The sequence below is a fragment of the Mus caroli genome, chromosome 10 (genome assembly GCF_900094665.2).
Source record: "Mus caroli chromosome 10, CAROLI_EIJ_v1.1, whole genome shotgun sequence".
Classification (NCBI taxonomy): Eukaryota; Metazoa; Chordata; class Mammalia; order Rodentia; family Muridae; genus Mus; species Mus caroli.
In genome coordinates this window covers 65,267,984-65,292,216 of record NC_034579.1, presented here as the reverse complement: position 1 = coordinate 65,292,216, position 24,233 = coordinate 65,267,984, and the positions used below count along the sequence as shown (strand labels likewise).

Below are 24,233 nucleotides of genomic sequence, written 5' to 3'. Positions count from 1 at the left end.
TCTTGGGAGCCAGGCTAGAGACCATTTGTATAAGGTTCTGGCTAAAGTTCTAATGGTGTCCTGCCCATGTCCGGATATTTTCAGGTCTGGATTGAGAAACAAATCGTTGGTCAGAAGAAACTTGATGACTGCACAGTGAGTACCCTGTGGCATGGTTACTGCTCTGAGATGCACTTTTTCTTTCCTCCATGTAATGCCCTCTGTCCATGGGGAGCCAGGGGCAGAATGTTAGCTTTGAATGGGAATTGCTCCCATGGAATCACGTGACTGAATACGTGGTTCTCAGCTGCAGCCACTGTTTAGGGAAGCTGCGGATCTTTTAGGAGGTGGAGCCATTCTAGAGGGAATGCTGCAGAAGGCAGACCTTGGGGGAGGGATAAAGCTTAGCCTTAGGACAATTTGCAGGCTTCAGTCATCTTTTTCCTATCATAGTGGTCCAGGGCGCAGAACTTAGGTTTTTAGACATAGAATCCGGTGTCTCTCTTTACTTGCTCAGTCATCTCACTGGCTCAACCCTTTATTTTTCAAAACTCATACTTAAAGTATCTAAAATTACATTTATCTATGTATCTAGCTAACTATCACCTATCTATCTATCTATCTATCTATCTATCTATCTATCTATCTATCTACCTACTGTTGCCATTGCACATATGTAGAAGTCAGAGGACAACTTATAGGCGTTGGTCATCTCCTTTTACCATTTGGTCCTGGGATTGAATTTAGGTTGTCACGCTTGGCTATAAGCACCCTTACCTACTGAGCCATCTTGCCAGCCTTAGATCTACGGTTTAAAGGAAGAGTCTGAAGGGTGTGATGGCAGCGAGGTCACACAGTCTGTTCGAGGTCAAAGGGCGGATCTTCACATCTGGACCTCGTCATGATAGTGTAGACCTCAGCCTCACAGAACGAGCCACTGCTGGCTGTCTCTCGTTGGAAAAAGAGTTCTCAGATGAGAGACATGAGCTTCTTGGGTGGCTAAGGCAGTGCCTGTTGGGACCAGCAGAGAAACTCGGCTTGCGTTTCTGTTTTCGCTCCACTGTGGTTCGTGGATTGTGATCATCCCCTGGCTGTGGGAGAATCCCAAGAGGGGAAGAGCTTACATTCTCTGTGGGGGACTTGGTTCTTCAATCATGGCCTTGCGAACCGTGGAATAGGTGACTTCTGCTGCTCCAGGCTGAGGACAATTGTGGGGCACCCCCCAGAGAAGAGATGGAGAAAGAAGACCGAGGACTCCTGTGGGGACTGGCCCAGAAGTCATGGAGAAAGCGTGTCACTGGGATGGGAGTCGTCCTCTGGGCAGAGTGGCTAGAACCACCTAGCTTGAAAGTTCAGGGGATCTCTGGCTGCTGAGGTTGGAGATCGGGAGGTCTGTGGTAGTTCTGGGATTCATTTTACAATGCGGACAATGAAGTAATTGATCGACTCACTGTTTGCCATTATGATTACATTTCTGTGGTTTTCGTTATGAAAATAAGAGCTAGCAGGGAGGATGGTACAATACGGGAGGAATGGCTTGGAACCTTGCCCACCTTCACTGAGGGAACCGGGAAATGGGGTTTGAAATAAGGACAGGGAGCAGACGGCCTCTCTCACAGAGACATGGGAAACCTTGGCACCAACATCCTCCAGTTTCATGCAGAGGGACCCAGTTTCCCAGATGGAGAAATGGCAAGTGTTTAAATGTTGCTTGAGTATGGACCGGATGCTGTACCGGGTGTTGGAAATACTGCAGAAAGCAAGAGATGAGTGTCTGCCTTTTGTGATCTATAGGCCCAGAGGTACAATCTGGAAACAAACCCAGAGCCAGACTCCAGAGCCCCTGGTCACATTGGGTGATATTTTTAAAATGTCCCATCTTGTAACCTTCATCACTTAAGATTTTGCACATGTCCCTGAAGAGCTCACTGAACATCTGGGGGCTTTAGCATCTGTGCTTTGCAGACACAAAGAGGGCTGGGGAAGTGGCTCAGTGGGTACCTGATGGCCAGGCAAGTGCAAGGACCTGAGGTTGGATCCCCAGACCACACATAAATCTGTAAGCAGTAACATGTCTGTAATCCCAAAATGCTTCTGGTGAGATGGAAGGCAGAGACTGGAGAATCACTGGAAGCTTGTGGGCTAGCCTGGTATATGTTGAATGTGTGGGCTAGCCTGGCATGTGCTAAGGGGAATAACAAGAGCCAGTGCCTCCATATGATAGAAGATAAGATCAGAAACCTGAGGTTGTCCTCCGACATTAGTAGGTGTGCCTTGTACTCACACATTCGCACTCTTACATCACACACATATGCACACACACACACACACACACACACACACACACAGAGACACAGATACATACACAGACATACCCAGAGACACAGACACATAACAGACACATACATAGATACACAGACACATACATAGATACACACACAAGGACACAGATAAACACACAGAGACACACACAGACACAGATACACACACAGACATATACATAGATACACATACATAGATACAAACACACAGATACACACGGATACACACACACACACAGACACACACACTGACACACAGAGAAATATAAAAGACTATATATTCACCCGTTATTTATTTATGTGGTATTTACTGAGAACTTAATGCATCCCATTCTTAAAGCTCACCAAACTCACAGACTAGGAAGGTTTAGCCGGGAGTAAATTTCCATCTGTCAGTGACTCTTTCTGAATATTAACTCACTGATAGCAGGCAATTCTGAACATAGTCTCTGTCATTTCGCCAAACAAAGCTGGTGTATTCCTGCAAGCACTTGGTAACCCAGCCTGGGCCCCCTCCCCCCCTCCCTTCTTCCTTCTATCTAGCTGCTACCTTCCCACCTGGGGAATGACCTCTTACACCAGCTGAATTAACAGGAGAGAGCAAGGCCACGTAGGTGAACACTGGAGTTGGAACGGTTAACACACTCTCCCTCTGTAGCTGCCCCAAGTTACAAAATCTATATTTTCCAAATGAGAGCTCTTCCTGTGTCAAGATTTTATTGAACGCAGTGGAGGTGCGAATACTGGATTATAGCCATCAGCGTATGGGGCAAACAGAAACCTGGCTCTATCCCCAACAGGGGCCAGGGCAAGAGGGAGAAAAAGGAAAAAATGTAAGATGTCATGACTATGCTTGACACGTTCAGATTAAGCGAAGGGAGAGAGGCCAGCTTGTTATCAGAGCAAACAGTGTTATCTGCTAGCCTGCATAGGAACGCCCAATATTAACCCACTAGGACCCCAGAAGATATTTCCTCATAGCTGAGGAATCGAATTCCTCTGGCAGCTGGTTTTCAAGGCAGGAATGTGAGTCTAGCCCCTTGCCTTGTTAGAATGGAGACTGTAAGGAGTGTATTGTTTGGGGGGGTGTCTATGGGACCCCAAAGGGAAGCAACCCACTGCTGGCACTGAGATTCTTTTTATTTGCTGTCTTATGATATTTGGGACCCATACAGGGTAACTCTATTTAAACTCATCTATATATGAACTGAACATATATACATATATAAATATATATATATGTATTATGTGTATATATGTCCATATATGTATTGTATATATGTATATATGATAAATGTACATATGCATATATGTATGTATATATGTTTGTGTATATATGCATAGATGTAGATACGCATATATGCATATATGTATATATGGTATATAAATATGTATATGTGTATATGATTATATGTGTACATGTATGTATGAGTATATGTGTACATGCATATATATGTAAATATGTATATGCACATATAAGTATATGTATATATGCATACATGTATATGAGTATGTATGTATACATTTATGTATGTATATATGTGTATATATGTATATACAAATGTGTATATGTATACATGTATGTATATATGCATAATACATATATGTATGTGTATATATGTATATGGAACTGAACAGAAAGTTCTTGAAATGCAGTGAAGACAGGCTCTCTCTCCCACCCCAAGTTTCCAGGTTATTATTTCAATATGTATACTTATTTATTTTTAAAAAAATCATGAAAGGCATACTAGTATCCACCTCTTAGGACTGGTGGAGTGATGAAATAAAGCCATGTGGGAAGAACTTCATAAATTATAGTCAGTGTTATCATTTCTATAGGAATTTCAGCCGATGCTTAACCCGCTGGTCTTATGTTTCTCTGGGGCACTAAAGCTTGAGATTAGGTACCACAAACACAAAAGCAAGGGATGAGTGAGGGAGACAGCTCAGTGGGCAAGCACTAGGCACACAAAGGTAGGGGTGCAGAGACACTGTCTATAATCCCAGCCCTGTTATAGGGAATTGGAGGCCAAGACAGGAAAATCTCAGAGCCCACAGGCCAGTTAGCCTGGAGGATGAGCACAAAACAGAGGGGCTTGCCTCAAGTGTTAGGGAGGTGAGGACTGATATCCAAGGTCATCCTTTATGACATTCTATGGTATGCATACACACACACACACACACACACACACACACACACACACACACAGTCATAAAAATATCAACAGCAAACTGGCCAAATCTGATCTCTGCCTGGCTTTTTATTAATAATTTATCAAAACCTAGTTATTTGTTAATGTATTCTTCTAGTGGACGTGTCAGGGCTCAGAGATGTGACAGAGAATACCGGGCCTGAAGGTAAGTTTGCTAAACTTCATTGATACGACTATATTTTAATTTTTCTTTTACAGTAAAGAGTTTTGTATATAGCTATAATTCATTACTTCAGTTCCTTTCTATAACTCAAAAATGTACACACAAGACAGGACAACCTGAGACAGTTACAGTGTATCACTTGTCATGAGAAGTGTTTTTTTCCAGAGAGGGTATGAGAGGTTTCATTGTCTGGCAGCTGGTAACTGATTGGGCACCTCTTGGTGGACTTGCCAAGATGGCTGCTTCTTTAGCAAGATGACTGATTGTTTGGCTTTTTGTCCCCTTTCTTTTGTGACAGTAACTAACTACTGTTTTTTTACCTCCTCTTTAGGGAGGACTCCCTTCTCCAGGGCTTTCTAGCTCCTAGACTTTCCATGTCCTCTTTCCCATATCCGGCCTCCTTCCTCACTTGGTGTAGTGCTCCCAGAAGAAGCTCTGAGCTTCATCATACCAGGGGGGACCAGGGTGTCACAGCACCAGGAAATGCCAGCAGTCCTCTGTGGCCTTTGAAGTTCAGGCTTGGGAAACAGGGGAGGTTGGCAAATGTTTGCAAATCCCCAGGGGAACCTGGGGAAGCAGTTGGGGAAGAAGTCTGCCTTGTTCTAATTTTAAGTCAGCCTACCACTCTAGCTCATCATTCATTTCCCTCAAGTCTCAGTTTATATTTAATTAACAATTAAAATTTATTGTACTTTGTGTGTGTGTGTTTATGTGAGCATGTGGAGGTCAAAGGGCATCCTCCAGTGCCATTCCTACGGACCTTCCTAAGCTGTTCACTTATTTTTGTTTGATGAGGCATTTAATTAATTAATTTCCAAGCTGTAATTAATTAATTAGTTTTGGTTTTGTTGAGACAAGGTTTCTTCTTGTAGCCCTGGTTGTCCTGGAACTCAGAGATCTCCCTGCTTCTGCCTCCCAAGTGTTGGATTAAAGGTGACACCACTGTACCTGGCTCAGTGACATCACATATTTATAATTTATAATTTATTTAACATTTTACAAGAAAAATAGCTTATATCTATGGCAGTATGGGAAAACTAAAAAAGATTGCTTTGCCAAAGACAGGCTCAAAGGAGCTGATACAGGAGAAAGACATTTATACAGAATATACAGGCAAAATTAATATCTGACAATATAAATATGGAGAGTGGTGTCCTCCAGAGAGACTTGACAGGCCATCAGGGAACAGTTAGATGTGGTGGAAACACTCCTTTCTGATGTAGATGTGTTTGTGTAGATTTATAATGTGTCAAGTCATGTCAAACTCATACTGTATGCTGCTTTCAAAATTGTATCCCAGTTTTTAAAACGCAGACTCAAAGATAGATGTTTCATGAAGTTATGGAAATGGGATGTTTTGGGGATGTTAGTCTTATCCTATGCATTATGAAGTCTACAGTGCCTTGCACCCTCTGCATTAGTGGGACCTGGCTGAGCAGTCAGGAAAGCAGAGGCAGGCACGGGTCTTTGTAAACTGGAGGCCAGCTTAGTCTAAATGGCAAGTTTCAGTTTTAAAGTAAAAAAAGTCAATGTCTTTGAGTGAATTTGGGCGCTCAATCTTCAAACACTGGAAGCCAATACCCTGCTGGTGATGGGTCCTACACACTTTCATATCTTAATCGGATTCAAAGCCACACTCCTCCTACCTCAGCTGGCAAGCACTGTTGCTGTTCGTTTTCCACAAGTTTCTCTTTATAATATAGGGTTTGGGGGGCTGGGGAGGCGGCTCACTGGCTCACCTCCTCTAAAGGACCAGGATTCAGTTCCCAGCACCTACAAAGTGGCTCTCAACCATCTGTAACTCCAATACTGGGGGATCTGGTGCCCTCTTCTGGCCTCCATGGGCACTGCATGCACATGGCACACACACACACACACACACACACACACACACACACACACACACAGAGTCCAGCGTCATAGATATTAAATAAAAATAAGCAAATCTAGAAATAAATACACACATACACATATACATGGTTGATTTATACTTTTTCCATTTCAAAATTACCTCATGTTTATGTGGCATAAGAATATGCTTCATTTTATGGTTTCTCAGCAGAAGTTGTCTCTGTCTACAGCACACAGGCTTCACCATTGTGTACAGTTTTGCAGTGTGGAGGTGCCCATCTGGCTAAACCACCAAAGTGTAACCTGTCCCCTCTTGTCTTAGCCTGCAGGTGGCTTCAGGTTCAGTGCTAGAGTACCAAAGTTTTGGAGTATGGGACATAGAAAAAGCATAGCTTTGGGTCTTTTATTTGTTTCTTTTTCTCTTCTTTCTTTTCTTTTTTTAATCCTGTAAAGTTCATTCCTTTCCGATTGCTCTCATACCTAGACCAGTCGTGTAGCTCCCAATGTCTAAAAAGCTCTCATACCAGTCCTGTAGCTCCCAATGTCTAAAAAGCCCTCGCAACCATGTTGCTTTCTGCTGACTTGTAAGTAAACACTGGGGGCCTACTCTTTGTTCTGCCATTGCTTTCTATGAAGTCTCCTTTGTTTAGGCTGACAAAATGTATTTATTATGTTGTCTGTAATGAAACTCCCTCCAAATGACACACACACCCCATTTATAAGGTGTGTGTTGGGAGAGTGTGTGTGAGGGATCTGTATACGTTGTTTACAAAGCTCTAAAGAGACAGACAGAACAATGGACAAACTACAGGTGAGAAAACTGGAGAATTTGGGACAGGGTGTCTACCCACCTTTGTCTAAGGAGCAGGGAATTGACATTCCCACTTCTGCGGTATTCTGAACAAAAGGGCTCAGGGGTATCCCGTGTTGTTTTCTGTGTCCCTTCCTACCTGTCATTGTGATGCGATTTCCCTCTTTCAAATGATAGCCCAGCCGAGTGTGGTGGCGCACGCCTTTAGTCCCAGCACTCGGGAGGTAGAGGCAGGAGGATTTCTGAGTTCGAGGCCAGCCTGGTCTACAGAGTGAGTTCCAGGACAGCCAGGGCTATACAGAGAAACCCTGTCTCAAAAAAAAAAAAAAAAAAAAAAAAAATCAAATGATAGCCCAGTTGCCCTTAGGTCAAAGCAGAATGTACCCGGGCAGGATCTGTGAGATCTCTTTCAGGAGCCTCCGGGACTCCAGTAGCCCTGTGGTACTGGCAACCTTGGTCTGGTGTGGTCATCCCTGACAGGCTCTGTGAGAGGATAAAGCATCATGATGAGGGGGACAGCTTTTCACTTTTTAGTATCGTATCAATAACAACTCTTCATTAAATTTATATAACAATTAACAATTATACAATAATCACATAATAATATAACAAATTAACAATCATAATTAATAACTGTGTGACCTGTATAATTAATAACTATATGATTAATGATTATATAATGTATGTAATTATTAATATATTATAATTTATATACATTAATTTATACTCAGAATGCCTTAAATGTTAGCTCATGCTCATGATCCTATAGGCTATGGAGGATTTCCCCTCTAGTTTTAGGATTTATTTTTACTTAGGTGTATTTGTGAGTGTACACATAGTGCAAGGCCTCCCAAGTCCAGAAGAAGGCTTTGGATTCCCCAGAGCTGGAGTTACAGGTGCTTGTGAGCCACCCACTGTGTGTGCTGGGGACTGAACTCAGGTCCTCTGCAAGAAGAAGAGTAGCAAGCACTCTTAACTGCTGAACTGTCACCATCCCTCCAGCCCTGCTCCCTGGTTTCAAGTGTGTGCTCTTTGTGACAGTCTGTGTGCACACTTCCTGAGCCTTCCCTTTAATCTGCTGATCCTGCTAGGTCCGAGGAAGTGGGAACACTCTCAACATGCGCCCCGTGTCTTTCTTTCTCAAAGTGATGATGCTTAGACCAGCGCAGCTCAGGAGCTTCTGACTCTACCACGGTCTCTCGCACCTCAAATCCTCCCTCAGGGTTCAGCTGTGCACAAGAGAAAGGGCCTTTGATGGCGTGGTGGCACATGCTTATGAACCCAATGCTCAGAAGGACAGCTGCAGGATTGAGGCTATCATGGGCTATAGAGGCTATCACGGGCTATGGAGTGAGTATTTCAATACTGAAATGCATATTGAAACCCTGATTGAAAACGACATGACTAATGTAAACAAACATGGAGGCCTGTGATAAGATAGCACCGTCCTAGGAAAGGAAGCTGTAAGGGGTTTTGTGTTTTGTTTTGTTTTGTTTTTCTTGCTTTCGATCTGTTTCTAAAAGTAACATATGCTGGCTTTGAACGTTTGAGCAGTGGAGACATCTGAGTAAGCAGGACAGAGCCTCATGGAAGACATTGGGGGTGGCGGGGAGGTGGTGGTGCGGTTGAGGTACTATTTGTCTAGCCTGGTTTTTGTTTTTGAACGGTGCTGGATTCTGATGTTAGTAATAATAAGCCCAGTAGAGAAGTTCTGATCTCCCACAATCTCCAAAGCCTTGGAAAATACCCAGACCTGTTCTCTGGAGTTGGCCAGAATTCCCACTAAATGTTCTTTCTTAAAACAAATACTGAAAATGCAAGAGAGCATTCTTAGTTCACGTCCTGTTTTTGCTTAGTGACTACCGTTCCTACAGCGTTTCCTAGACTGTTTTCTAAGTAAACCGCGGGGGCAGCAGATCCATGACAGGTAAGACAAGCTGCTGGGTGCTATATGGATATTCAACTACCATCTGGAGCATGGCTTCTCAAAGGCAACGCAGATCCAACTTTGGTCACACAACATGGAAGTAGATAATGTTGATTCATGGCTGGGAAGACCAGAAAGGGGACCAGTTTGTTGTAGAAATTATTTAAATCCTGACCTGGGGTTTCTACCCCATTTTAAACCAATTAGCTCCTGAATGAAGGATACACTTAAAACCTTTATATTTACAATAAGCCTTAAACAACACAAGAACTGGGCAGTTGTCTGCCCTCCATGTTATTAGAATCTACTTTCCAATGCATAACCCTGAGTTATTACTTACCATGTTTCATCTGGGCTGCTCTTAACGCCAGTCGGCCAGCCCTCAGGGCCATTTGTTTGTTTGTTTGTTTGCTTTTGTTTTTATTTTTGAGACAGGGTTTCTCTGTGTAGCTCTAGCTGTCCTGGGACTCACTTTGTAGACCAGGCTGGCCTCGAACTCAGAAATCTACCTGCCTTTGCCTCTGCCTCTACCTCCCGAGTGCTGGTGGTGCATGCCTTTAATCCCAGCCATGTTCTTATGACTCACCCAACCCGTGGCTGCCTCTCCCTCTCCTCCACCACTCTTCTCCCATTGTGTTCCTCCTGAGAAACCTCGACCCCACCTCTGTCTCTTCTGCAGGGCTATTGGCTGTCAGCGTCTTTATTTATGAATCAGAAGTAACTTGGGGGCAGTGTCACTCAGTGTCTTCTGTGTGGACTCTCCCATTTCCTGGGCACGAGTCTTGGGGCCCCTAATTAGCATTAGAATACAAGCAGCATTAGGCCAACCACTACAAGAGTTGGGGAAGGTTTTAATTTGAACCTAGCCTGGGAATGCTCTGGCTTGGGGTGAATCGTTTTAATTTTACTCTGGAGTATTAAAGTAGTTCTTTATTTTTTATTTATGTATGTCTGTGTGAGTGTGTGCCATTTGTATGTATGTGTGTGTGTGAGTGTGTGTCATTTGTGTGTGTGTGTGTGTGTGTGNGAGAGAGAGAGAGAGAGAGAGAGAGAGAGAGAGAGAGAGAGAGAGACAAAGACAAAGACAAAGACAAAGACAAAGACAAAGACAAAGACAGAGAGACAGAGACAAGGAAAGGTGCGTGTAGATGCCTGTGGTAACCAAAAGAAGATGTCATGTTCTCCTGGAGCTGGAGTTACAGGTGATTGTGAGTTACTCAACATAGATGGCGGGAACTGAACTTAGATCCTCTGGAAGAGCCAATCAGATGAGCCATCTCTCAGCCCTAAAGATGCCCCTTTATGCAATGCAGCGTTTGTTATATCTAGTGACACTTCCCCATCAGTGAGTACTGTCTTTGTTCTTTCTCTATCCCCAGCCAAAAATCTATCCATAACTTGATTTAGAGCAAAGGAGGTATGGCCTGTATTATTGAGAGGGTCTTAGTTATTTTTTCTGGAAGATATAATTAAGGTCTCCCCAAAATGGGACTCGGTTGGCAGGTTGGAAACCCGACATCTAAATCATTTACCCAAACAAAAGCAGCCCACGTCCCTCCTTGATTTATGAGATGAAATCCATTAAAGATGAAATCCACGGTGGTCTTGGAATGTAGAGCTCCAAGAAGCAAATATTTATTTCCCAGAATAATAATGATCGGTGCTGACCAAGCAGGAAGTGAATAGCGGTGCACATGTGGGCAGAAAACACAGCTTCATGTGCGCCCGGATTCCAGGCAGCCTGCTTCCTGTAATTCACTCAGGAGTTGATTTTTAAAGAATGCTTCCTTTGGAGCCCAAGTTCTTCCTACTTGGTTCCAGCCCAAAGGTGAACATTTTTGGGAAAAGGTTAAGTCTTTTCAGATGTCTTAGAGGTTCACAAGGAGGAGAAGCTAAACCGTTCTTGCATGCGTGTTCTTTCCAACCTCTTGCCGGACCGCCAATGAGTTTGACCGTCGCTAGCTTTGTTCGGTTTTGAGTGTCTCACGGTTTGCTCAAAAACTAGTTTATGGGAAAATAAAATTCTTGTCAAATAAATTCCCAAAATAGCTACTGTGGTACTTGCTTAGAAAAGTCAACCTTTCAAAGCATGAGAAAGGTGATTCTAAAAGTGTCTATACAGAAATGATCAACAGGAAAACCGGTAGGGTGGAGTACATTAAAATTCCAGAAAATAATAATAATAATAATAATAATAATAATAATAATAATAATAAAGAATGAACCACAAGACATAGTTAAGCTTTGAAGTACCCATAAATTGGGTAAAAAAAAAATGTTCAGAGTTAAAACCAATGCTGTTAGTTCAGCTTCAACAGTTAGTAGCTGTGTGTCCCCAGTTATGGTACTTCCTGTCTCTCAGTCCTAGACTTCACTTCTCAGGGGGGTCATGATAGACTTCTACCTTAGAAGATGGTTGGCTAAGGCAGGGATAGTAGTCTGTGATTCCCCCAATTCTCTCTAATCTTAGCCTTTGGAAAGCTGAAACCAAAGGTTTGTGAGCTTGAGTTTGACCTGGCCTACATAAGGAGACCCTGCTTTAAAAAAAAAAAAAAGAGCATGAAATGAAATAATAAACAGAAAGTATTCAGAAACATGAATAGATATTATCCCGGGTCTACAATGGTTATTCGGTTCTCAAAAATCTTTGTTCTAGCTCCACATGTTTTCCTTTCTCCCTTAGCTCGGTGATTCCAAGTAACTCATCAGCTTCTCTCTGTAGTGAAAGTGTCTTGTCACCATCCCCTCCCCCTGCCCCCCATCACAGTGCAGATGGAATGGGACAGCTTTGGAGTATGAGCTATCAAATATGCATAGTAAAAATTCCACAGCTCTCGATGGTCTGCCGGCACTTAGTCTACTCTGGAAGAACAAAAGGCGAATCGTGTGGAAAGAGAAGATGTCTGGCTCCTGGCAGGCCTCTGTGCTCAGCCTCTCTTTATCATCCTGACATTTTGCCTCATCTAAGAACATGAGTGTTCCTGATGCCACCGATTTTAAATTACTTTATGCATTTCTTAAAAAAAAAAAAAAAGAACAAGCAAACTATTTTAAGGACCTAAAATTTTTCTGTGTGTATATGTTGAGTGTATGTGCAGATGTGTGCAGTGTCCAAAGGAGGCCAGAAGAGGGCGCGAGATCCCCAGAGCTGGAGTTACAAGCATTGCGAGTTGCCTAATGTGGGTGCTGGGAACTGAATCCTTGCCCCCTGCAGAAGCAGCCTGTGCTCTGAACCTCAGAGATACGTCTCCAATCTTATGCTTCTCTTTTATACAATATAAATCCATTCCTGAATCTCTTTGGTTGTTTGTTTCCCTTTTTTTGAGATGGTTTCTCTGTGTAGCCCTGGCAGTCCTGGAACTTGCTCTGTAGACACAGGCTGGCCTCAAACTCAGAGATCCATCTGCCTCTACCTCCTGTGTGCAGGGATGAAGTGTCTGTAGTAAACATATTTAAAACACGGTGAAAGCATTTAAAGTGTGTTTACTACAGACACTTCATACTTTATTTAGGTTGAAGTGTTTCTTAATGCTTTCTGTTTTTTAGCCTGCCAATATCTCCTCCAAGCCTCCTCTGGTCCTAGTACACAACCTGCCTTTGGAATTAGAGTGACTGACATTTTCATTTACTTTTTGAACACTTTGTTTGCTTGTTGCACTGTAGATTGAAGCCAGGGCTTAGCACACACTATCTCTTAACTCTAAGGCAGAGGCTCCCAACCTTCCTAATGCTGTGACCCTTTAATATCTTCATGTTGTGGAGACAACCCACTCCCCCCAACCATACAATTATTTCATTGCTACTTCATATCTGTATTTTGCTACAATTATGAATCATAATGTAAATATCACCACCTAATGTCGAGAGCCACTGCTGAGGGCTCTGGGCACACCACATCTCTGCTTTTTGGGAAGTCCATTTCCATATGCCAGCTTGTCTTGACATACAGACACACCTGTACGCATGTCTAATTTTACCATCAAAAGGCAAAGATAGAATACGTCTCAAAGGTAGAAAATGCCCCCAATTTTATAATCCCTGACTTGGTGTTGAGTGGCAATGTGAATCTTAAGAAAACGAAAGAGGAACATAAACCTCCTAAATAAGAAACTTATGACGGAAGGGCCCAAGGCATTTATTTTCTCTCAGCACAAATAGTATGTGTTCCCTCGCTAGAGATGGCTGTGATTATGTGGTATACAGAAAAAGGCCAAAGACAGGAGAATGAATGGACCAGACCAGAAGGCACTCGTAGAATAAACAGCTCCCCAGACAACAAATGCCATTGGTTTCAAGAATGCAGCTTTGTTTTGCTTCGTCTCCAGTTTTAGGATCTTTACGGATAGCCTTTGGTTTTATGATCTATATATTTTTAAATCACTGAAATACAAGGATTGGTGTCACATACTCATTTTTAGGCCGGCGCATGCTCAAGATGACAATCAAGTCAACTTTGGGGTGTTGTGCCGGGGCGTTCAGCCATGTGAAGGCTACTGTGCCTACAACTTGTGGACAGGGGAGGAAGCTGCCAGCAGTGACACTCTTCACGAAGGGTGGACAAAGATATGTTGGGTTTAAAAGTTGTTTTTTACTCATACACAATGCAGAGATTTAATTTTCTTTAGTAGGAAGGAAGATGAATAATTATAATTTTGAAAGAAGTCTCTCTAATTCATGATTCAATGTGTATAGATGGAAATTTATATTGTTTACATTTGTTTAAAAGATAAAATATAAAATACAGATAAGCCAAGTACTGTTTGAAATTCTATAATTATAATCTACTTAAAATAAGCATTTAAGTTCAATATCTCTATCTATATATCACCAGCCCCATGTACTATCACATGGTCATAGTTAAGATTTGGTTTTTAGGTCTCTTTCTGTCTCTCTCTCTGTCTGTCTGTCTGTCTGTCTGTCTGTCTCATGTGTGTGTAAAATTCAGACAAGCACAGAGCTGGAGTTACAGGTGGTTGTGAACTGACAACGTGGATGCTGGGAACTGAACTTGGGTCCTCTGTAAAAGCAGTGAGAGGCCTTAGCCACTGAACTTATCTCTCAGCCCCACAGTCAGGATTTAAAAGCTTTAAATTTAAGAATACTATACATTCATAACATAAGAATCTCAGTATATACAGGGAATTTTTTTTTCTGAAAGCTGCTTTCTAAGCTGCACGTATTATAGTAAGAGACACGCTGACACGTCACACTGTGAACTCTAACTTTTCTTGTTTCTCAGCAGGCCACAGGGAGCCCTGGTGACCTTATAACATGTGCAAACCTCATTGACATAGTGCTATGACATCACTGAAGCGCTTCCTGAGCAGTGGACAAGGTCATAACGGAGCTGGTTAACAGTTCTGCTGATTCATTCTCTCTATTCTCTCTCTCTCTCTCTCTCTCTCTCTCTCTCTCTCTCTCTCTCTCTCTCTCTCTCTCTCTCTCTCTCTCTCTCTCTCTCTCTCCTCCCCCTTGAACGAACTGTATGCTTCTAATGAAGAAAATGTACAAAGTTCATTATGCCACTTAAAAAACAGATATATTTATTTTACCTATGTGTACTGGGTGGGATTTGCTTGCATGTACGTAGGGGCATAACATATGTGCAGTGCCCCCAAGCGGCCAGAAGGGGGCATTAGCTCCCTTGGATCTGGAGTTACAGACTGCTGTGAGCAGCTATGTGGGTGCTTATAACTGAACCCAGGTCTTCCGCTCTTAACCTCTGAGTCATCTCTGCAGCCCCATATTATGTCACGTCTTGAGTAGCTCACAAGCTTCCACTCCCCAGTTGCTCTACGGAAAGGACCAAGCAGAACCCACAGGAGCATCTAGCCCAAGGCAACTGTGTTGCCAACTTTCAGTTGTGGTGGCACGTATCTGAGATAAACAGCTGAAAACAAGAAGGGTTTCCGATGGGTTCCTAGTTCTGAAGTTTCAGTTCGTGATCTGTCGGTTTCGTTGGTTCGGGTCTGTAATGGACGCTCTGGAGGGAGCACGAGGCATAAGAGGTCTGTTCGTTTCCTGATGGCCAGCAACCAAAGACAGCAACCCGCAGGGGCTGAAGTCCCAGTGTTCCCTTCCAGGATGCAACCTCTTGGTCTCACCTCTCAGCAGCGTCAAGCCTTTAAAACATGTGCCTTTGGGAGACACTGAAGATCCAAACCATAACTGTCAGAGAGGCGATGAGGCCCCCGACCCGACAGCCCGTAAGGAAATGGATTGCTCTAACAACCACGGGAGTCGGAAGCCTATCTTCACTCAGTTAAGCCCTGGCATAAAACCACTGTCCTAGACAATCCCAAGTGAAGCCTTCAGAATGACCTGCAGCCAGCCAGCACCCAAGTTAGACTATACAGGGACTCTTGACCTCTAGAAGGCAGAAATATCCCAGCTATGTTTTGTTTTGTTTTAATTTGCAAGATCTTCATAGTAAAGTTTAAAAAAATACCCAAGACCTAGAAATAACTAATGTTTGCCATTTTAAACTGCTAAATTTGGGAGTAGTTAGCTTTGCAGAAATAGTTAATAGACCCAGGTCCAAGTGGCTGGTGGCCCAGTGGGTGGCACCAGGGGTTTGGCTGGAGGGGCTATATTCGTTTCTCCACCTGACAATGACTGATTCACCTCCCTCATTCTGAGGCGGTTTGCCCACATGGTCACCAAATCCATCATCTTTTGGGGGCTTCTCTGCGTGTGTCCAACTTTCCCTCAGCCTGTGGCTGAACCCATCACTGATCTTCCAAGTGAGTAATTCCCTCAAATGGCGAAGACTTTGTGTTATGAGCAACCCCTCAAATTTCATACAGTCCACAACAACATGTCTCCAACTATAGGCAGAATTTAGTCCATCAAGAATAAGACTAGCCCAGAGCTACATAATTAGAGAAAGCATGCATGTGTGGGTTTAAAGACTGCATCTCCTGAGGTCCAGTTAAGGGCTGTTGATGCTTGAAGGTATTGATTCACAATCACACTTGGCCATCGCTCATTCCCCAGTCTGATCGGGGTGCATTTGTTTGATTCTTACTCATTTCCAGCTGTACAAAGACCCTGAAGGGATGAGACACAGTGACCAGCGTATCTGTCTCCTCTTCTCAGGCTCACCTCCACTGAGGAAGAGGCTTGTTGGGAGCTGTCTTCTAGTCGCTTAAACCGTAGCGGTGGATCCAACTCGGCAAGCGAAATTCCTAGTGAGAGCCAACTGCGAGTGCTTAGCCTTGGCTGCGCAGACTGTGTGTGGAAAAGCATTTCCTGACCTGGAGTGGAAAAGAGCTATGATCAGCTAGTAATGGCAGCCATCAAAGAGGCCGGGCATGGTGTAGGGAGAGCTGTGGACTTGGCCGTTGGGGTTTCTGTGCACTTTGGTCCTGGCCCTGGCTTTTGAGAATCTTCTCTTTCTGCTATGACCCACACTTCCCACAGAAGCTGCCCGGGAAGGCTCACTCTGAAGATGCCACCGGCTCCTATTCCTGGAAGCGATTTCTCCTCCTCGTTTGATGTGAGGTTTAGCACGTAAGTGGTCATGGTGGCATTTTACCTTGTGACTGAGTGTGGCCTCAGAAACCCAGCCAGCCTGAGGGCTGGATGCTTTTCTGGCTCTGAACGCTTCCATTCTGGCTAAACCTACAAGTCATATTGCCAGCAGACTGTCAGTTCGTTAAAAAACACGGTACAGGAAGGTACAACTTTGCACATACTCACTGTTGTCTTTCTCCAAAACATTCCATTCTCTTAAGTTCCAGGGAGCCCTGCGGACAGACTTACACATGGTTGTTAGTCTAGGGATAAAGGGACCACAGGTGATGTCAGCACTGTAGATCAAAAGCACAATTAACAGGAGCCTTGAAACCACGACAACGGGAGAAGCTGTGAGTCTGGGTGGATCACCTCCTTGGGTGGTGGTCTCAGCAGGGTGCTACCGTTGTCTGAGATTCGGATAACTGTGAAAGCTTATGTCTATCGTCAGGATCCTTGTCTGTCTGTCTGTCCTTACCTGTCCACATCCATCCAGCCTGGTCTCTTTTTGATGGTCCTGGTTTTTTATTTGTTTGTTTGCTTTTTTTTTTTTTTTTGCATTGAGGTGTTTGAAAATACCAATGGTAAGTTTTTACGTTTGAGAATTTTCTGTTGATGGTGTTCCAGATTCATCTTATGGAAATAGCAAGAGAACTCTAACCAGTCTCTCTACACCTAGAAGGGCTTTACCCACAACTGGAATGTACTCAACACCTCCTCTTCCCATTAGAAAGTGATAACACCCTCCCCCACCCCCCCACCCCCCGCCAGCCTGAGGCTTCTGGCTATGTGACTGTGACCTTATGCAAAGGTCAGGGGACACATTTGTAGAGTTTTCTCCCTCTTTCAGTCTTCACTTGGATCAAACTGGGGTGTCACAGCCATCTTCGCAGCCTGACCCCATGAGTCTATGTTTATTTTGTGTCAGATGACACTCCTGTGTCTTTCGATGGGTCTGATCTCACAGCCGGCAGAGAATTCTGCTTCCTACTGATCGTCTTTAAAGGCAGCTTGTGGTCTCGCTGAACTCTGTGTTTTTTCCTCAAGTCGTTACATTGTAGCTACACAGTTGTCTAAATGGAATGAAAACCCAAGTGTGAATTTTTAGCTGCTCGGGTAAAAGACCCTGAACTTTTAACCAAAGAATTGCTGGGGCTAGGAAACACAACATGAAAGGCAGGCGCCCTCCCTGGAGACTCTCAGACATCAGGTGCATTATGAAGACAACAGTGATGTTAATAATGATGATGGTGGCGGTGGTGGGGAAGATGACACAGTAAAGATATCATGAATGCGTAAACAATTGTTTTAATAGGACCAGCATGACATCCTTGGAAATTAAAGGTCAGGGAAGCTGGCTAAGCTGGCAGTGGGTATTGATGGAGGCGGAGGGAACTAAACAGGAGAATATGCAGATGGGGAGACAGCATTGGCAAAGCACTTTGAGGAGAGAGCTGGACTGGTCTGGATCACAAATAGCTCCCTGCTGTTGGAGTCTGAGGCAGAACGGTCCGGTAGGAGCCTGGTTTGAGCACTGTGAGCTGCCACCTGGGAAGTACCTGGCCATGTGTTGAGAATGCCAAGGGCTGAAGAAACAGAAATGCCACCAGGCAATGGTGGCACAGGTTTTTAATCCCAACATTTGAGGCAAAGGCAGGCAGATCTTTGGATTCAAGGCCAATCTTAGTCAGGGTTTCCATCGTTGGCAATGAAACGCCGTTGACCAAACAGCAAGTTGGGGAGGAGAGGGTTTATTCAGCTTACACTTCCATACTGTAGCCTATCATTGGAGGAAGTCAGGACAGGAACTCACACAGGGCAGGAACTAGAGGCAGGAGCTGGTGCAGAGGCCATGGAGGGGTGCTGCTTACTGGCTTGTCCACCATGGCTTGCTCTGCTTGCTTTCTTATAGAACCCAAGACCACCATCCCAAGCATGGCACCACCCACAATGGGCTGGGCCCTTGACCCTTGATTACTAATGGAGAAAATGCCTTACAGCTGGATCTCATAGAGGCCTTTCCTCAAGGGAGGCTCCTTTCTCTATGATAACTCCAGCTTCTGTCACGTTGACACATAAGACCAGCTGGTACACTGGTTTACAGAGTGAGTTCAAGGACAGCCAAGACTACACAGAGAAACCCTGTCTCATTAAACAAACAAGAAAGAAAGAAAATGAAGAAACAAGATGCAAGAATGATGTTCACATGTATGAAGTTTTCAAAGAATAAATGAAAACAACTTTAAAAGTAGAACAGCTTCTTTAATATAAACTCTATTTTTTAAAAAAGGTTTATTATCATATCTAAGTACACTGCAGCTGTCTTCAGACACCCCAGAGGAAGGTGTCAGATGGTTGTGAGCCACCATGTGGTTGCTGGGATTTAAACTCATGACCTTTGGAAGAACAGTCAGTGCTCTTAACCACTGAGCCCTCTCTAAGTTTGGGATTGGTATTTTTGTATTTTGCCATAGAAGAAACAAACCAGAAGACATCGTGCCTGTAAAATAAAACAAAACAAAAACAAAACAACAAAACTACCAATCCATTTTTCTTGAAACAGTCCAAGTAGTCTTTCCATCAAGTGTCCATTAGTTAAGATTAGATATATATTTTAAGGTAAATAACATGAGGATCTTATTTTTTCTAAAGAATTTATTTATTTATTTAGTGAATTTGGGACTCTTTTATTTGTTTGTTTGGTTTTGTTTTCAAGACAGGGTTTCTCTGTGTAGCCCTGGCCATCCTGGAACTTGCTCTGTAGACCAGGCTGACCTCGAACTCAGAGATTTGCCTGTCTCTGCTTCCCAGGTGCTGGGATTAAAGACATTGGTTGCTAGTACCAGGCAAATTTGAAGACTTGATGTACTTGTAGTTTTTTTATAAAAATTTTTTTTTCAAGTGACTTTTATTTTTTTAGAGATGATGCTTGATTCATTGATGGATCTGTTTCTATAGTTTCAGTTTCAAGTGGGTTAAAAACCACTTTCTTCCTCAAGAAATGGAAAGTTAAAAACAAAAAGCCAGGAAAAAAAAACAACAACAAAAACCTCATGTTCAGGAAAACAAAAGGTGTGGTTTCAAGTGTGCTCCAATTTTCGTGGAAAGATTGCAGTTCCCTTGAGTTTTTGGTTCTGCTATTTTCATCTTTTTCTTCATTTCAATGACGATATAATAAGAATACGTTCTTCTAATTGCTTTTCCAAAATGAAAGTAAGACACCCATACAACTTAAACAATCCAAAATAAAAGCCTGAAATGCCTTTCCTCCACCCCCTGCTTTCTACAGGTAGCCACTTCCATCCCCTGCTTTCTAAGGTGGCCACTTCCATCCCCCAATTTCTATAGGTAGCAACTTCCAACCTCTTGACGGACTCTATGTCCACTCAGACATCTTTGAACAACCTGGGAAGACAGCTAATTCTCGATCTTCAAAGAGATTTCGTCACAATTTATTGACGTCTCCTCAGGAGTGACGTATTCTTTGTAGAAGCACTGCTCCTTCACCCACTCTGCACCCCCAGACACTTCTCGGCACTCCAAACTCCAAACATACTTTGGGGGTAGATCGGTGGGTGTCCCTAGTGGCCCCCATCATATCTGTAGGCCACTGGCTGCAGCTCAGCTATGTTGCTTAGACCAAGAACTTTGACATTCCTGCAGAACAGCTTGTTGCACTCGGTCTCAAGATCGGAGCTCATACACAGCTCACGCTTGCTGTCAGTCGATGATATCAAAGCTTTCACCAGGTGTTTTAAATGCCTTTGGGCGTTCCTATACTTCAAGAACTCAATTTGATCCGGAAGACATCGGATCTTCACCGTTTCGACCTATTCCTGCTCAGGTTCTTGCACTGCTGTCTTGAACTGTTCCTTCACACCCTTGTGCAAGGCCATTCGGGTTCTGTATTCTGGTTTTTAGTTCTTGTTTTGTTCTCTTATTTGGAGTTCTATGCAGTCTTTACTAGCTGCCTTAGAGTATAATGAAAATTCTATATCTACCAGCCCTATCTATCTATCTATTCCATCCATCATCCATCATCCATCATCCATCATCCATCCATCCATCCATCCACTCATCCATTTACCCATCCACCCACCCATTCACCCATCCACAGTTCTCTTATTTTAAGAACGAGGTTTAGATTTGCGTTTCATGGATAGTTTGCATGTGAAATGATTTCCCACTAGGCATCGATCCATTGCTTTCTAATTCCCGATGATGTATATGTTTGATGAGACTCATGGTTTCTCTGTGTCTGTACCCATGAAGCAGCATGGACTGGACATGGAGAAAATCTCAAGGCAAGCATCCCGAAGCAATTAGAGATTGTAAGTGCCCACGTGAATCAATGATCCAGGCCGGCCCAGCCTTTCACAGAAGGAAAGGCTAGTTTTAAAAGTTTTTAAAGGCCCAGGGAATGGCTCTGTTGGTGAAGTGCTTGTTGTACAAGTTGTAAGTTCCCTCCCCAAAACCCACACATAAAATCTAGGTGTGTTGGAATGTGCCTATAATCCCAGTTCTGGAGAAGTGGAGACAGGCAGACTGTCAGAGTCTTGGACTGTCTATGGCTCACTGGCCAGTCAGCTTAGCCTACGTGGCATGCCACAGATCAGCGAGAGACTATGTCTCAAAAAAGCAACATGGAAGGTTCCCAAGGAATGACACTGGCTGTCCTTGGAGTTCCACCCGCATGTGCACACATGAGCAGCTGCACACAAAGCCCAACATTTTCTCAAAAGGCAAAACCAACCCCCCTACTTTCCCCACTCCACCGAGAACTCTCGTTTCTCCAAACTCTTCTCAGACTAGCTTGACACTATTGTCTTAGGAAAAGAAAAGCCATGAGACATAGGGATTCCTTGTTCTGTAGGAATAAAACCCAACAGTTGACCTGCAGGTTGACAGAGGATAGGTTTCTACTTTGTAGGTCTTTTAATAATGTTACTGACAGTCTCAAAGCCCTGCTGTATCAAGACTGTTTTTGAACAGTCAATTTCTACCATTTCTGGATCTTTCCTGGGCATTTACGATACTCAAACCTCAGAAACCATGAAGCCAATACTCCAGCACCAACCAACGAACTCCAGTCTTTGCTCTCTGCCTCTTATCCTAGGGACTTCCTCTTCCGTTCTGAGTGAGATGCCTCCCAAAGAGGGGAGTCCTCTTCCCTCATTTAATTATCCCTGCTCGTTCTTGACCATTCCTCTCCAGGCGGCGGTGGCTTCTTCTTCTTCTTCTTCTTCTCCTCCTCCTCCTCCTCCTTCTTCTCTCCTCCTCCTCTTCTTCTCTCCTCCTCCTCCTCTTCTTCTCCTCCTCCTCTTCCTTCTTTTTCTTCTTCTCCTTCTTCTCTCCTCCTCCTCCTCTTCTTCTCCTCCTCCTCCTCTCCTTCTCCTCCTCCTCCTCCTCCTTCTTCTCTCCTCCTCCTCTTCTCCTCCTCCTCCTCCTTCTTCTTCTTCTCCTCCTCCTCTCCTCCTCCTCCTCTTCCTTCTTTTTCTTCTTCTCCTTCTTCTCTCCTCCTCCTCCTCTTCTTCTTCTCCTCCTCCTCCTCTCCTTCTCCTCCTCCTCCTTCTTCTCTCCTCCTCCTATTCTTCTCTCCTCCTCCTCTCCTTCTCCTCCTCCTCCTTCTTCTCTCCTCCTCCTATTCTTCTCTCCTCCTCCTCCTCTTCTTCTCCTCCTTCTCTCCTTCTCCTCCTCCTCCTTCTTCTTCTCTCCTCCTCCTCTTCTCCTTCTCCTCCTTCTCTCCTTCTCTTTCTCCTCCTCCTCCTTCTTCTTCCTCTTCTTCTTCTTCCTCTTCATCTTCATCTTCTCCTCTCCTTCTCCTCCTCCTCCTTTTTTGGACAAAGACCTTTTATTCCACCATAGGGATGTGGAGGGACGTTTATTGTTCACCTAGGACTTCAGTAGCATTAGGGATCTGACTCTTAGAATGTCCAGGGTGGCTTCCATAGCCCCGAGCATCCTAAGGAGGTGATGGCAAAGGGTTCTCTGCCCATCCCTGAAGCATCTCTCAGCTTTGGGCAGAGGACACAGAAAACCCAAACAACCTTCTTTCTATGCCCCATCTGTGAGAATCAAGTCATGGTTTTACTTTCCCCTAAAGGACAAGCTTAGAAATAAGCAGCTGATGCCAGGGTCGGCCCTGCCTCCTGCACACCTGGGCCACTGCTGGCAACAAGTCCCTTGCTGCCCAGCAGGCCACAAGCGGCTTGGCCGTGGCCCTCCAGCTTTGTGCCTGCTCTCTCATTCCAGAGTGATGGGGACAACCACTCTAATAAGGCTTAGGAGAAACACAAGTTTCCTGAGGTTGGGTCACATTCTTCAAAAGCCCTTGAACAGAATTGCAATCCCCTCAAGGCGTTTCCCCCTTAAAACCTGACATCCTTTTGGTCTTTAGTCCTTGAGGTAATGGGTGGTGGCAGTGATTTCTGGGGAGCTCTGTCCCTTACTTCCCAAACTTCTTGTTTAAGCTCAAGCTGTGCAGGATGGTGAAGAGCCACACTTTTCTCCTGGCAATCAATGGCCAGATGGCTATAAACACGTGGACAGGGTACTGCTTTCAGACTGCGAGGAAACCATGAACTCACCTGCATCTAATTCTTTGTTAGTGCAAGAGAAGCTGGAGTAGGAGGGAGCAGAAGGGGGCAAGTGAACGGAGGCATGGGGGAGAATGTGTGCACAAACATGGCTAACCAAGCTGTTCTCACAGTGTCTAGGAGGATGTTTGACCTTAATGGGTAAAGCAAAGTCAAGATAAATGGAAGTCACGAACAGGTACCACTTGGGCTCTTGCCTCACTGCTGTGAGGCTCTCAGAGAACAGACGCTCAGGCATCACGATTCTTGGAGTACTGGGGCTGCTGCAAAAGGGCCTGTTGATTACAGACACCACAAATCTCTTTGTTCAGGCAATGAACATGTCTCTGAGGGACTCCAGATCACACTCCCTCTGGGTTCAGGTCCTGTTTCAACCTCTGCTTCTCTCAGCTCCAACAGCAGTGAGTGTGTTAAATGTCTTGATAGAGGAGGTCATATTTGGGCACGTTCTTGGGATCAACAGGACTCTGGACAATAAGTTTCCCCCTCATCGCTCCCTGGTAGATGACTTCAATCAAATCTATGAAGTCTTGTTTGGTTTTGAAGCTTCCTACAAATTTACTGTGATCCGGAGACCCATAACCCACTTTCATGTCCTGCCCATTGAAGAAAAATACGGTAGAGGGAATGTAACTGATGAAAAAATACTGTGTGTAAACCGGCATGTGGTCCACGTCCACCAGCTAAATAGCAGCCATTTTACTCAGGTCGGCTGAAGTCTTTGAGAGAATATCATCCAGCTGCAGACAGACGGGGTCCTCATCCCTCCTAAACCTGAGAACCAATACCTCCACAGTGCTTTTGATCGCCTGGTCTATTTCTTTCTTGCTGGTCAATTTGGGCAAGAGGAAGCTCAT

General features: G+C 44.1%; 1 pseudogene; it reads right to left on the bottom strand.

Annotated features, from left to right (window-relative positions):
* Window positions 1-23,786: 23,786 nt before the first annotated feature.
* On the bottom strand, window positions 23,787-24,233 carry LOC110304037 (annotated as a pseudogene).